Below are 15,940 nucleotides of genomic sequence, written 5' to 3'. Positions count from 1 at the left end.
TCTTCTAATAGGGTTGAAAAATAAGCAGATCTAGCAGCTTTTAAAGCCTCTCTGTAAGCAATAGAGCTCTCCTTCCATGAAATGCGAAATACCTCTAGTTTTGTTTTCTTCCAGTTGCGCTCCATTTTTCTAGCTGCTCTCTTAAGGGCCCGAGTGTGCTCATTGTACCACGGCGTTGGACTATTTTCTTTAATCTTCTTTAAGCGCAACGGAGCAACTGTGTCTAAAGTGCTGGAAAAGAGAGAGTTAAACGTTTCTGTTGTAATATCTAGTTCTTCTAAGCTATCTGAGATGCTGAGATGATGAAACTGATTAGGAAGATTATTAATAAAGCAATCTTTAGTAGCAGAAGTGATAGGTCTAACATATTTGTAACACGGAGTCGGCTTTGCAGCTTTGGCTAAATGAAGTTTACACGAGACTAGATAATGATCTGAGATGTCATCGCTCTGCTGCAGAATTTCAACGGCATCAACATCTATTCCGTGTGATAATATTAGATCTAGAGTATGATTACGACGATGAGTAGGTCCTGACACGTGTTGTCTAACTCCAATTGAATTTACAATGTCTTTAAATGCCAATCCCAATGCATCTTTTTCATTATCGATGTGTATATTAAAATCACCAACAATTAGTACTTTATCTGCAGTCAATATTAATTCTGATAGAAAGTCCGCAAATTCTTTGATAAAGTCAGTATGGTGCCCTGGTGGCCTGTATACAGTAGCCAACACAAATCTCAAACGTGATTTATCGTTTACACTATATATTTTTACATTAAGCACCAATGCTTCAAAAGAATTATATTTAAAACTTGATTTCTTAGTGGTTTTGAAACTATTACTATAAATTACAGCAACACCACCCCCTTTGCGTTTCAGACGAGGCTCATGTTTATAACAGTAATCTTGCGGGGTGGACTCATTTAAAGTAATGTAATCGTTTGGTTTTAGCCAGGTTTCTGTCAAACACAGCAAATCTAGGTTATTATCTGAAATCATATCGTTAACAACGAGTGCTTTTGAAGTAAGCGATCGAATATTCAGCAACCCAAGCTTTAGCATTTGCTCATCTGTAATATAGCTGTTTTTTATTTGTTGAACATCAATTAAATTTTTAACCTTAGATGGGTTTAAACGTTTTTTGGATTTCCAAATTCGGGGAACAGACACAGTCTCTATATGATGATAGCTAGGTGAAAGAGGCTCTATGTGATAGGATTTATCTGACCTTGGTGACGCGAGGCCGCTAGCAGACGGTCGGTTTAGCCAGTCTGTCTGCTTCCTGACCTGAGCCCCAGATTGTCATGTTTGAGCTCTAAGACTATGAGCCATATTACTAGAGAGAAGAGCAGCACCATCCCAGGAGGGATGAATACCATCTCTTTTCAACAGGTCAGGTTTGCCCCAAAAACTTTTCCAATTGTCTATGAATTCTATATTATTAAGCGGACACCACCTAGACAGCCAACCGTTAAGCGAACACAATCTACTAACTATCTCATCACTCCTGCGAACAGGAAGGGGGCCAGAGCAAATTACAGTCCTTGACATCGTACTTGCAAGTTCACACACCTCTTTAATATTAATTTTGGTGATCTCCGACTGGCGGAGTCGAACATCATTAGTGCCGACATGAATAATGATCTTAGAGAATTTACGATTAGCATTAGCCAGCACTTTTAAATTTGCTTTGATGTCAGGCGCTCTGGCTCCCGGCAAACATGTGACTATGGTGGTTGGTGTCTCTATTTTCACATTCCGTGTGATAGAATCGCCAATAACTAGGGCACAATCATTCTCAGTGGGTGTTTCACTGAGCGGGGCAAATCGATTTGTTATGGTAATCGGAACGGAAGAGTGGTTTTTTGATCCGCGACTAGAGCGAATCACTCACTGTCACCCATTTGCCCGGCTGCACGGGCTCTACTTCAGCCGGAACCACGCCATGTAAAGTGTTCACTATTCTATGCGCATCCAAAACATCTAAAGCACTAGCACTCTTACTATCCTCAATTAAAGTTTGGATGCGTGTTTCTAATTCTGAAATCTTCTCTGTCAACCTAACTGTCTCCTTACATTTATCACATATAAATCCTATATTGTCGACAGAGAAGGCTATACTAAACATGTGACATGAAGTGCAAGTGACAATAACAGGACAAGACATTACTCACCGTGTTTGTTGACTGATTCTTACTCACCTGAGCTTTTATGAACTCAAAGGCGCGGACGCGCGAGAGAAAAATAAATAAATAAAAATAGCTGAGCACACGGGTGGCGCGTTAACAGGCTAGCGAATTACTAGCGTTTTGTGCTAGTAGTACTAATAACAAAAGCTAGCGATGTCAGGTTAATCTGAGATGTTGGGTAAAATGTAGTAGTATAAACAACTAGAAATGGTAGTAAAATGATGGTTCAAAACAAAGAAATATAAGGCTAAGACGGAGCTTACAGCACCGAAGCACACAACACACTCACAGCAGGCAGCGAGGCAGACAGGAGCAATCGATCGGTAGACAGCAATCGGCAGACCACAGAACTGGAGAATGAAAAATTTTGTGTTTATTTATACAAGTCACACTTCTCCTCACAAAATTGCACTGGTTGCCAAAAGCCACTAACATAAAATTCAAGGCACTGATGCTTACCTTCAGAACAACCACTGGCTCTGCACCCCTATACCTAAACTCATTACTATGTGCCCTCCCGAACCTTGCGTTCTGCAAGTGAATAATGCTTTGTGGTGCCATTTCAAAGAGGCACAAAATCACTTTCACAGACCTTCACCTGGACTGTGCCCTGCTGGTGGAATGACCTGGCTTACTCAAACCGAGCTGCTGAGTCCGTAGCCATTTCCAAGAAACAGCTGAAGATGCATCTTTTTCGGCAACACTTGACCCATTAATACTTACACTTTCTATTCTATATCTATATATATTTTTGGTAACACTTTATTTTGATAGTCTACTTTAGACATTCTACTAACTATAAGTAACTTTGCAACTACATGTCAACTAACTCTCATTAGATTATTAGTCGACTGCATGCTTGATATCTGCTTCATTTTGATGGTCCCCCAACAGATATTCTACTGACTATAAGTAACTTGGCAACTACAAGTCAACTTATTCTCCTAACCCGAACCCTAAGACCTAACCATAACCTAACAGTCTACTATAGTGTCACAGGTCGGGGTGGAGCGCCAGCGGGCCGCCCACCCCTTCGCTTGCGTGCCGCCCCTGAGGAGCCGGCCGTGGACACGAAGGAAATGGCAGACACAGCATTCAAAATAAATATACTCTTTATTAAATAATAAAAACAATGTTAAAAGTCTCTTCAGTTCAGGTTATCTCTTCATGTATCTATTCGCATTTCTCAGCACCTTCGGACAGAGAGAGGAATGGACTAATCCACAGCTTCCGCATTCTCTTCAGCGTTCTCTTCGCGTTTCTCAGCACCTTCGGACAGAGAGAGAAATGGACATAATCCACAGCTTCCGCATTCTCTTCAGCGTTCTCTTCGCGTTTCTCAGCACCTTTGGACAGAGAGAGGAATGGACATAATCCACAGCTTCCGCATTCTCTTCTTCAGCGTTCTCTTCGCGTTTCTCAGCACCTTCGGACAGAGAGAGGAATGGACATAATCCACAGCTTCCACATTCTCTTCAGCGTTCTCTTCGCGTTTCTCAGCACCTTCAGACAGAGAGAGGAATGAACATAATTCACAGCTTCCGCGTTCTCTTCTTCAGCGTTCTCTTCGCATTTCTCGGCACAGCATTAGCAGGCTCTTCACTGGACTCAGACAGAGGGAGGAATAGACACGTGTAACTCACAGCATTAGCAGGCTCTTCACTGGACTCAGACAGAGGGAGGAATAGACACGTGTAACTCACAGCATTAGCAGGCTCTTCACTGGACTCAGACAGATTGAGGAATAGACACATGTAACTCACAGCATTAGCAGGCTCTTCACTGGACTCAGACAGAGGGAGGAATGGACAGCTGTAACTCACAGCATTAGCAGGCTCTTCACTGGACTCAGACAGAGGGAGGAATAGACACGTGTAACTCACAGCATTAGCAGGCTCTTCACTGGACTCAGACAGAGAGAGGAATAAACACGTGTAACTCACAGCATTAGCAGGCTCTTCACTGGACTCAGACAGAGAGAGGAATAAACACGTGTAACTCACAGCATTAGCAGGCTCTTCAAGCATTAGCAGGCTCTTCAAGCATTAGCAGGCTCTTCACTGGACTCAGACAGAGGGAGGAATAGACACGTGTAACTCACAGCATTAGCAGGCTCTTCAAGCATTAGCAGGCTCTTCAAGCATTAGCAGGCTCTTCACTGGACTCAGACAGAGGGAGGAATGGACAGCTGTGATTGCGAGTGAACAGCAGAAACAATTCCCACACTCACATTTCCACCACACACTGTAAGGTTTCACTCGTGCTCATTTCCACAATAAAACTGCAACTCAACAGACCCTCAGTGTACCAAGGCCTCCGCCCGCATTCCAGCCGAAGTTTTCTCTGGCCCTCTTATATATCTCTCTCATCTGTCTCTCTCATCTGTCTCTCTCGTCTGTCTCTCTCTCGTCCTCTCTCTCCCGCGGCCTCCCGCCACGGCCGCTCACGTGCTGCACGCCTCACCCCTCACCCTCCTTGTGTGTTTTATCCTCTCAAAAAGCGGGAGTGGCCTCAATCAGACGCTCAGAGTGAAGTCCCTACACCTGTCGCCAATCTGCCGTTTAGTTGTCATGACGACAAACACTCATACAGATCTGGAGCTGTTTGTCACCCCGTGACAATAGTCTACTAATACTCCATTGAGAGTTAGTTGACATGTACACTGTAAAACCTGATGAGTTAGTTCAACTCAAACCGTTTGAGGAAACCGATTGCCTTAAATCATTTAAGTTTATTAACTCAAACAATTTAAGCATAATTTTTTTTTTGATTTGTGTCCAAGTAACTCAATAACTTATTGTTAAGATAACTTGGGTAAATAAAGTTAATAGTACTAAGTCCATTCAATTAATATAACTCAAATCTATGAAGTACACTGTAAACCCGAATAAGTTGGCAGAACTCAAAACATTTAAGGAAATCAATTGCAATCAAAGTTTAAGTAAGCAGAACTAGCAGATTTTTATTTTGCACTTAAACAGTTCAAGTTAAGAACAATTAAAATGTATGAGTACATTAATTCATACAATTAACTTAAAACTTTCATGTAATCTCAATGTGAACACTTTTATTAGTATAAACTAGTTAGCTTTTAAAAGCTAATATGCTAACATATTAATTTGCTAACATATTAGCAATAGTATGTTATACAGAGGCACTTGCTGTATGAGCGCAACAATATAAAGTGATTATTTGCTCTCAAATCAAGCTGCATGCACCACTTGTCACCATGATGGTAACTATCAAGCCAACATTAACAGAAATTCTTCTAAATTAGCATAACAAAACATTAAACAGTACTAAATCTCATACTTATCATTAATCTTACACAAAAAAACCCCATTATATTACACTTAATTTTAGCATTTACTCTCCCTTTCGAGTGCCATCGGCAAAGCATGCCGGCGAAATAGACATCCCAGCCGTTTCAGTTAAACTTAAGTTTGTCTAAATTAAAATAAATAATTTCATAAAACTCAAAACAATGAAACAGTTCAGTTTACTTAAAATATATCAGTTATGTGAACTTGAAAGAAAAAGAAAGTGCTAAATACTCATAAAAGTTAATTTGACTGAACTAATTAGTTTAATTTAAGTTTGTCCTACTCAAACCAATTAATTATTCTGAGCGTTAGTGTTTACATAGTTGCAAAGTTACTTATAGTAGAATGTCTAAAGTGGACTATTGAAATAAAGTGTAACCATATATATTTTTAAATTGCTACATGTTCTGCGTTGGACTAAACTGGGAATGGTCATACACTTGCATATTGTTGCCCTATTGTTAGTTTGATTGCTTAAATTGCTCTCCTCATTTGTAAGTCGCTTTGGATAAAAGTATCTGCTAAATGATTATATGTAAATGTAAATATATATACAAAAATATATATATATATTTTGACCAACATATATAATCTAATGGTATTCATCCAAACTCTCTTTTAATATATGATAGCTAACTAAAGGTGAAACAATGACATGAACCTTAATTTAGAAAGTTCTGGAATGTCAGATTTTTTTTTATTTGTGTTCTAGAGAATACATTTAATACAATCCTCTTTAATGCAAATGAAAACAACAACCTTTGGATGTTTTTGCTTAATAATTTCATTGAGTGTTTGAGAGGATTTGCATAAAGTAGATTTAAAGACAAAACGCCTGTGTTCTTTAGTTTTACCAAAACCAACTTCTTGAGGTGCATCCTTGCTTGTGTGCAAGTGTAGTAAAGAATTTCACTTATATGACAGACACTTGATGCTTTTTTTCACATGTCCATAAAATAGTGAATTAGAATTGTATAGTTCATAATTTAACAAATTTCATGCCTAGGCACAATTTGTATTTGTCTACACAACTTGAAGCATAAGCATTAAGATGCATATGCATTAAGATCAGCAGTTTTAAGATCTGATTTCTGACTGAGAGCAAAACAAACATAAGACAGAGTGACAACAGTTAATGCATCCTAAGTAGGGGTTTATTGCTTGTGCAGTGCCCTTTTGATAACTGATCTGACCCACAGCAGACTTACACTAATAGACTGTGACAAGTCTCTTTCCATTCTAATCCACCAACCGTAATCTACACAGGCTAATTGAACTATCAGCTGGATTTCAGATGGACTGGAAGTGCCTCCTCACTCTCCTCACTTTGCAATCCAAACAAGAGTGAAACTGGGGAGGGAGATAAAAAATGAGGCAAGCCACTGAATGACGTTATCTGGAGGCAGTGGGCAATCTGAGTTTTAAAATGCTTGCTGAAGGAGAGAGGTTTTTACCTGGTCTGTGGAGTTCTGAGACAGAGGGGCCAACGCTTTGGATTTGATATAGGAAGCTTTTAAACCACAATTGGTTTTCTTTATCACAGGGATTCTATAAAAGGGAGAGCTGCAAAAATAAAGGTAGGGACATTAAAGACAAATTATTTTGTAGTATGATGGAAAATATTTTATGTCTGTGTGTATGTTGTGCAGGTGTGGCTGCAAAGGCATAGCTTTGGTTTTATTATTGGTGAAGACATTTCACAATCAAACTATACAGGTGCATGATATTTTTGCTTACACTGGAAAATTGTTGGTTACAGACGAACAGTTTTAAAAAAAAAAAAGTTTTTACAAAGAGTGTAAGTATATGTCTTCTAGCTTTTGTATGTATGAGTAAACGTATCAATACAAATGTCAGTCATTAACAAATGTGTAAATAAGGCCTTTAACAATGAATAGCTAACATCAAATTTCAATTTTTCATTTTAGCCATATGATTTGTAATGTTTTAACTATTTACACTTTACTTTAAGTTTACTTTGAGATGTTTTAGTAAAATTGTCTCTTTAAGGGGTTAGTTTGTAAGTAATCTCACAATCTATGCCCATGTGTATATTAAATAACTTTCAGGTAATAAAAATAACTTTTTATTATTAATAAACTAATAATTAAATACATGTATTGATTTAATGATAAATATATATATATAAAAAAAAATATTTAACTACTCTATTATTCAGATCAGTGGTCAAGAACAGTTTTTCTAATAATAATAATAATAATAATAATAATAATAATTTTAATAGCAATAGCAATTCCTCAGGGACTAGCAAGAGATCAGATCTTACTTTATGGTTATTGATACAATTATAATTCACATAATGTAAAGAAAATGTTTGTGATCATTTTTCTTACAATACGTTTGGAAACAGGGTTGAATGGTTTAGCTTGATTGATGCAGTCACACCCAAACATGTGTGAAATTTGAAATAAGATGTTAACTTTTCTTCCTGCAAGTGTAGTAGTGCCAGTGTTGGGAAGGTTACTATGGAAATGTAATAGGTTACAGATTACATGTAACCCCCTTTGTAATTGTTAACATTTTCATAAGTAACTGTATTTTAATTACACTTTTTTTTTTCTCAGTAACTGTACAGTAACTGATTACAGTTACATTTATTTTGTAATTAAATTATGTAACTGCGTTACATGTAACTAGTTACTCCCCAACACTGAGTAGTTCTTTTGGGTGTCATAATTTGAAGAGCATCACTACTGTGGATATACAATGCAAACAGTGCTCATTTTACCATTATTTACACCAGTCTCACTCATTACAAACAGATTTGTGTAGCATTTTCATTTATGTCTGATAAATTGCCACTGGCATTGTCAGCCCTTGGTTATTATTAAAATAATCTACTGTTCAAATGGGTTGAAATGACAAGAATGACAAGTGTCTGTAGTTTGTTCCCTCTTTACTCCATCATTTGGATGCTTTCGTCAGTTCTGTTTTTCTATTTTTTTCTTGTCCGCTGATTCGTTAATCTGAACAGCTGCGATCACTCTCTCCAACGAGCTCCGCCGCCAATTCGACATGCAGTATCAGTCAATGGGTACTGAGCCAACGGTACGGAATTCACCCGAAAGCCAGACGCTCAAAAACAGCCCAACATTGCCTGACGGCCAACCACCCAGTGAACCCAGAACGTTCCCCTTATGTTCCCATATCGTCCCCATTTTTTTTCTTTCTTTTTTCTTGGAACGTCTATTTCACTGTTAAAGACAGCAAGTGACTGTCGAACATAGTGGAAGAAGTCGCGTCTTTTGCGTCATATCGAGAATCCCCTTGATTTGTCACCCGTGACCCTGACAAATGACTTGTCGGAAGCTATATGCACTCCGCTCACGTCACGGTCGGTCACTTTGTCATTCTTGCGAAGAGATCTCACTCGAGCGTGCAGGGCTTTTTTGATGAGCAACTGCTCCCCGCTACAGCTGGGTCTTGGGAATTCATATTGGATTAAATCCAATTGTCGTTACGTGCATTGAACTTATTCATCGGATCAGATACCCATTGGTTATCCAGCCTTTCATTAGAATCAATTACTACTAGGAGTGCTAAGGTGAGTATTTTACGTGAACTCAGTGGTTAATCAGAGTTCTATCAAACTGTGTGTAGTATTGCTTGTAGTCTTTAGACGACTACTTTAGGAACGCTTTGACCATGGCTTAGATATAGTAGATAGTAAGACTTCAGATAGACATCTAAATCAGACCGTTGAACAAAGCACTTAAGACTCTGACTATCTTAAGTAGGACTACACTGCAATGCATTCTGGGTAAAATAAGACACTTTTCAAAACAAAAAAACATGGCGGATCGAGTTGAAGCACATTCAACGGTTCAGTGCAGTTTAGCCCTGCGGAAAATATGTGTTTGTTGGAGGAGTATAACAGTTACAATGACATTTTACTTGGGAAATTTAGCGGAGAATGTAGTAACAAGAAGAAATGTTTAATTTGGAAAAAGATTGCTACGACAGTTAACAGCGTTAATCCGATCGTTGAGTGGAGCATTAAAGACGTACAGAAAAGATACAAAAACATGGTACAAGATACCCTGTATACCACCCATGACACAGAAGCTTTGCTGAGACCCACTGTGTCACCAACAGCATTCAGAAAAGTTCCTGTTGCATAAAATCTCAACTCAGTGCAAACCGGCGGTGCCATTCGGCGTCTGTCCGCGGCACCCAGCAACGGCTCAGGACCTTGTTCAAAATCCTGCCTCGCCACAGAGCACCATTTACATTTTTGTCTCATATTTGTCTCAAATCGTCGTTAATGTATATACTGACTTCACCCTGTCCTGCAATATACATTTAGTTTTACATTCATTTAGAGAAATCAGCTGCGTGGATGAAAACTGCTGATGTTATTGGATTTTCAGATGATATTCTCAATTCATTCAGTTAACGGATGCTCTGAGGTAAAGTGTTCAGACTGCAGACTTTAGTTTGTAACGATTGTATTTAATTGTACAGTAGCCTACAATCATAACATAGTAAAGACATTATCTTAATTCCATAATGTCCTTAAACATAACAATATTGCTGGCCATAAACTGAGAAAATGTGCGTCCGGTGTGCGATACCTCAGTTGTCCTAGACGCGACGCGGTGCTGCGCTTCTCGTCCGGTGTGCGACCCCCTTTAGACCTAAGTTAGCCTGGGGGTAATGTGTCTAATTTTTTTGGTCTAAATTAAGTCAGTCTTTATTTTTGTGAAACAGTCTAACTTGCATTAGACTAGTCTATGAGCAAATTTTAGACTTGTCTAACACTATAGACCGGTCTAAAATAGCTTTGTGAAACCGTCCCCAGAGCTATATTCAGTTGACGGGGGTTACCGAGCAACTGTAACAACTTATTCTTCAACGCTGCCATTTCTCTGCCTCTAATATTCTATTATTATCCCATTGGTTACCAGGGAGTTTTCATTTACTGGTTTGGGAAGTAATTGCAGCTTCATGCTCTCTCTGCTCAGGTCCAATGGATCTTATTGGGTGCCCTTATTCGCTTAAGCATTGATCAACTAAGAGCAGCTTTAATAGATCAATGTCCTGAGTGTAATTTAATGTCCTTGGAGGTGAGACGGCATCAACTGGCTAAATTGGATCCTGAATTTCAAAATTCTGCTTCACCAGCTTGGACAGCACTGCATGTGGGTAGCAAGCATTGAAAAGCCTTCGAACAGGATGCAAACCCCCCTTAGTCATGCTGGCCCATCAAATAGCGGAGCATTCCCATTTAAACCTGGTGTTTTAATCCGTCTCTTTGATGCAACCCCCCTTAGTCACGCTGGCCCATCAAATAGCGGAGCATTCCCATTTAAACCTGGTGTTTTAATCCGTCTCTTTTGTCCACTTTCAACCACTTCTGTCCTGATTTCTTAGAGGGCAGAGAGTAGGTGGTCTTTTGTGGCAGTTTGGAAGCATTCAACCAGCGTTTACACTCAGTTAGCAATCAGGTCTAAAGTGTTTTCAACTACCTCTGGAAGTGGTCGAAAGTGGACAAGCTCAAAACATTGTAAACCCCATTTACACCTGTATTTAGTATTTAACCACTTGTGATGCAATTGACCAAAACGTATCTTAATACCAGGTGTAAACAAGGCCAATAGCAAGATGGAAAACGACTTGCTGATGACACAGCTTGTAACAATCGGCCTAATCTGTTTAGTTACATGAGCAAAACATGGGGGCAGATTAAACTGTGAGAGTTTTTGAAGTGTTTTAAAAGATGAGATGACAACAGAAATAAAGTGAATAAATGAAGTGTATTTAGAATTTCTACAAGGAACTTAAAACAACACAATACAACATAGAAGCCTTAGGCTGTTAAAAGCATAGAGTCCATTGGTCCCATACCATAAAACAGTCCTTAAGAGTCCTTGTATTGGGTGTTAACTTACGTAAATAATGTAATGATATATGCAAATAAAATAAAACTTACATAAGCCTATATATATATATATATATATATATATATATATATATATATATATATATATATATATATATATATATATATATATAATTTTTTTTTCTTTTTTTTTCAAAGGTTAAAATGTTCACTTATATCTTACCTTGATGCGATTTTGTAGGCTAGTGTATTTTTTTTAAATTATGTACACAAATGGACCATGGTGAACATACAGGTTTTCAACCCTGTTTGAATATAAAACCGAATATTGAATATTGAATATTACTCCCGCTCGTCATCGGCAGCTGTCACAGTTGCCAGGCGACAAGAATAATTCCTCCTTAGGCTAGACCGGACCGAGCGCTTCAGATGCGCCCTTCATTTGGGATGCAGCTGTAGTTTTTCCCAAATTTATATATTATTGTATCGGTATTAATAGTTATTAAAATTACTTTTTTCAGAAATTTACTCTTTCTGAAAAAAATCTCAGTGACATGGCAGCTGTCGATTGAGTCAGCCCTGCAAACCTGTTGGTAGACAACTTAGTGGATAGTGGAAATATGCACTCAAACACCCTGGAGACCATCCCAGATGATGTCCCACCAGCAGAGAGGCCTTACCAGGGTCTCTATTGTGGAGCCCATCCCGGTCCAGCAGCACCACCAGGGTCTCCCTGCTCAGCTCAATAAAAGTCTACATCATTTTTTCTTATTTTATGTACTGTAAATTTAAATGTTTATGTTGATTTTGATATGTTTAACATATGTTGTAAATAGTTGGAAAAAGTACTTTTACGTAGCCAATAGAACAAATGATTTTCATTTAACAATTTTATTTGAAAAAAAAAAAGGTATAGAAGAATTTGTTTCATGTAGAAATTATGACCGTCATTACAAAAATAAACAATGTCCAGAACAATTCATTCTCTTTTATTTACACATTTAAAGTTGCATAAAAATAAATAATGTACAGAATTTTTCTTTCTTTTTAAAAAAAAGAAGAGAAAAAAAGTTAAACAAAAATATATATAAAAAATATTTTTCAATCATTCTCTCAAGAAGAGAAAACGACCTGTCCATCCTCTCCCTACTCTCCTCGCCTCTGCCTCTCTCTGTAGTTGCATGTCTTCTCTGTCTCGCTGCCTTCGTGCTGCTGCTGCTGCTGGTGCTGGTGCTCCTACTGCTGCTGGTGCTGCCCCTGGCTCCTCCTCACCGTAGGCACCCACTGCTGAACTCTTCCCTGGTGTGTCCTCAGGGATTGAGGCAATGAGGACAGGGGGGTTGGTGCAATGCCTCTGTCCCAACACCTCATCCATGAGGACAAACCAGGGCCAAGTTTCAGCAGTGGGTTCCCACTCATACCCTCACATGTCCCAGGACACTTGCAATCCTTAGGCAGAGCAAATTAACCATGGCTTGTTAACAACAACAGCACAATACATTTCAGCAAAGACACGTGTATAAACTTTCTTACTTTGTAATATTATTTTTATTTTTTTGCCTGTATGGGATTTACCCTCCTCAGCAGACACATTTTCTCCAGAATTGATCTAAAAAAGCAGAAAAGGGTACTTATGAAAAATATGAACACAGGGGTGCAATCTTAACATTAGTGCATTGTTAACACTGCAAAATATGACACATCAGGACATGCATACAAAATACTTAAGAAATCATATTTCTGGATTCTCAAATTTGGTTAAAACCTTTGTAGACAGCTTTCATGACAGCACTACAAAAACACTTAAGATTTACTGACACCCAACAACTGTCTACTGACCTGTCAATGGGGTTAAGAGCAAGGCTTGTCTTCACAAATGATTATCTGCTAAATCAGGAGTAATAATCTCCCTTTTTATCTACATTACCACAGAAATTCACTTGCACATCCAATGGAAGTCTATGGGGCAAATTAACTGTAGAATTCAAAAGCACAAATGTAAAAAAAAAGGACAAATATACAATAACAATATACAGCATGCTTTCTGTTCACTTTGGGTGTAGCTAATCTGTGATCAATTTTCACAGGCGATGGTGCTAAATAATGTGCCTTTTATTCAGACTGGCTGAGTTTCTCAGTGACCCTGATACTTTCTCATCCAATTAATGCTCACCTGTTGTTGTCAAACTTTACAGCTGTAAATGTTGTGCAAACCTAAGCAGCATGAAGTAGGACTTCAGCTAGGCTTAGGTTACATCTTATTTGCTAAAATAATGTAAATAAGGGTTATGTCATTGATTCTCAGCTGCTTGGTGTGAAGACATATTTTAGTGACAGCGTGTGACCTGACAAGTTGACTCATTTTAAACAGGTGTTTAAAATGTTAAAACAATAATCAACTAGGCTATATTTTAATTTAAAAAAAATGTGCATTACTTTGCAAAGACCTATGTCTAAATGTGTCCTGTTTACTTTACAAACCATTTTAATGCATATTCCATCATAGTTATTACTGTCAAATATTTCCTTTGAACAAAAAGCAAAACAATTGCAGATTATAGCATGTTTGTGCATTGGGCAAGATTGTGCATTGGAGTTACATACAGCAAATTAGGTGTCATGTGACTTTTTTTTAAAACATTGTAAAGATTTACAAATCCAATGTCTTTTGTTGAGATGTATGTTTACAAAACTATTATTGATAACAATTTTGATGGTCCCACAACAGACATTCTACTGACTATAAGTAACTTTGCAAATATGCAATTTATTCTTCTAACCCACACCCTAACACCTCAACTTAACATAAATCTTGGTGGCCTATACCATGAAGTTTCAGTTGAGTTTGGTCAACCCTGAGTTTTAGGCACCATTAAAGTAGCTCAGCTTTTAGGTTATGGTTATGTTCTGGGTAAGATATACCTATATATACTGTGTATATTATTAATTATATAAACTAACCTCACAACTTTCACTTGTACTGATATAGCCAGATATTTTCTTCTTGCTGTGTAAATGCATTTATTTACTATTTATTTTTTAATCTCTTAAAGGCGTATTATGTAACTTTTCGCCACTAGATGTCGTTTATTCAAAACAAAGGTGAGGCTTGATGACGCATTATGGGAATTATGGGAGTTGTTGTCTTCACCTCTACAGACGGCAGAGAATACGATGGAACTCGGGCAGAAATCATGTTCATGGATGACCGGTAATGCATTAAAAATGTATTAACATTACGAAAGCCGCTGGAGCGATTGCTAATGAGAGACAAGCACGACACACAGCTCGAGAACAGTGGAGCTTATATTATGCCGCAGACGCTTCTGCTTCTTCCGGTAATGCGTATGTGGGGTAACGCAGCGCTGTTTTATCATTTTAGAAACATTTGAGTGTGTTGAAAGTTGTTATAATGCTACTCTGTGCGTTCACTTGGCGGCTACTATATGAATCACTTGTTGCACACTGCAGTGAGCTATATCGATATTAGTGGTAAACATGGTAAATATGGTACACGTGGTAAATCAAGAAAACTAGATTTAAACTAAAAGACTAACTGTGTTGAGCTGTATAACAATGATTAGTTTTCTGTCTATGAATATATCCAAACAGTTGCTCACCTGTCTAATAAAACACATGATATATGATGATGTGTATGATGTCATGTCACAGTCCGTGTCCTGGTTAAAACTGCTTATTTCTCTGGATTTAAACATTCTTGGAAACATTTGGGATAATGTAAGTACACAAATCAACAAAATATATAGCCTAACATTTTTCCGGTTTTGGCATCGAAGTGAGAGGTCACGGTTTAAAACCCTCGTGCAATAATTGAAATTGAATCCTCTTCAAACCCACACACATTACTACATCAATACGGGTGAGACTGACATAAGAGCCGTCACAATAATGCCGTCGAAAAAAAAAATAGCAAAAGTCAAGGGAAATTGGATACTGAAACGCAAAATGTGCGTATTAATAAACCACAGCAAATTAATAAATCACTCAGGTCTTATGTTAAACTATATAGTTAACCCTCTGAGGTCGGCAATCACGCTGGCGTGATCTGCTCGCTTTTTTCCTTAGGGACTGTTCGTTTTTTATTTAAGGGGCCACCGGAGGAGTTTTGAGATCTGTAGTAAAAAAATACATGACCCTCCCTTCGCCAGCAATAAATTTTTCTATGACCCTTCAAAATGATCGTGAAAAAAGGCATGACCCTCCCCGATAATTTATTGATTACTTCTGGTTTGCGCTTGGCAAAGATGTTCAGATAGCCATTGTTTTTTTTACAACCATAAACTCCTGCTTTCTCATCTTACTAGGGCTGTAATGATAGACCTACGATTCGGTTCGTATCACAATTTTTGATTTTAGATTTGAAAAAAAATCTTGTTTTCGGTGCTGATGCGGTGTGACTCGTTCAACATGTGGGTGGCACTGCCAATAAAGCATCTAAAAGCTGTCACAAAGAACCGGCAAAAGTAATGATTATGAATATGTCAAATATAGCAAGGAGACATTTTAATTGTTATTAATAAACAAGTGTTTTCTGTGTCG

The 15,940-nt window shown here is 38.1% G+C and overlaps 1 protein-coding gene across 1 annotated transcript in view; it reads left to right on the top strand.

The window, feature by feature from the left end:
- Positions 1-6,790: 6,790 nt before the first annotated feature.
- The window catches only part of grk1b (G protein-coupled receptor kinase 1 b), a 105,464-nt gene continuing 96,314 nt past the window's right edge, over positions 6,791-15,940 (top strand). Inside the window, exon 1 of the mRNA XM_079870818.1 lies at positions 6,791-7,094. The gene's annotated coding sequence lies outside the window, so the exon portion shown is untranslated. The remainder of the gene's footprint in view (positions 7,095-15,940) is intronic.

Source organism: Squalius cephalus (assembly GCF_949319135.1).
Source record: "Squalius cephalus genome assembly, chromosome: 5".
NCBI lineage: Eukaryota > Metazoa > Chordata > Actinopteri > Cypriniformes > Leuciscidae > Squalius > Squalius cephalus.
This window is presented reverse-complemented; position numbering and strand designations above follow the sequence as displayed.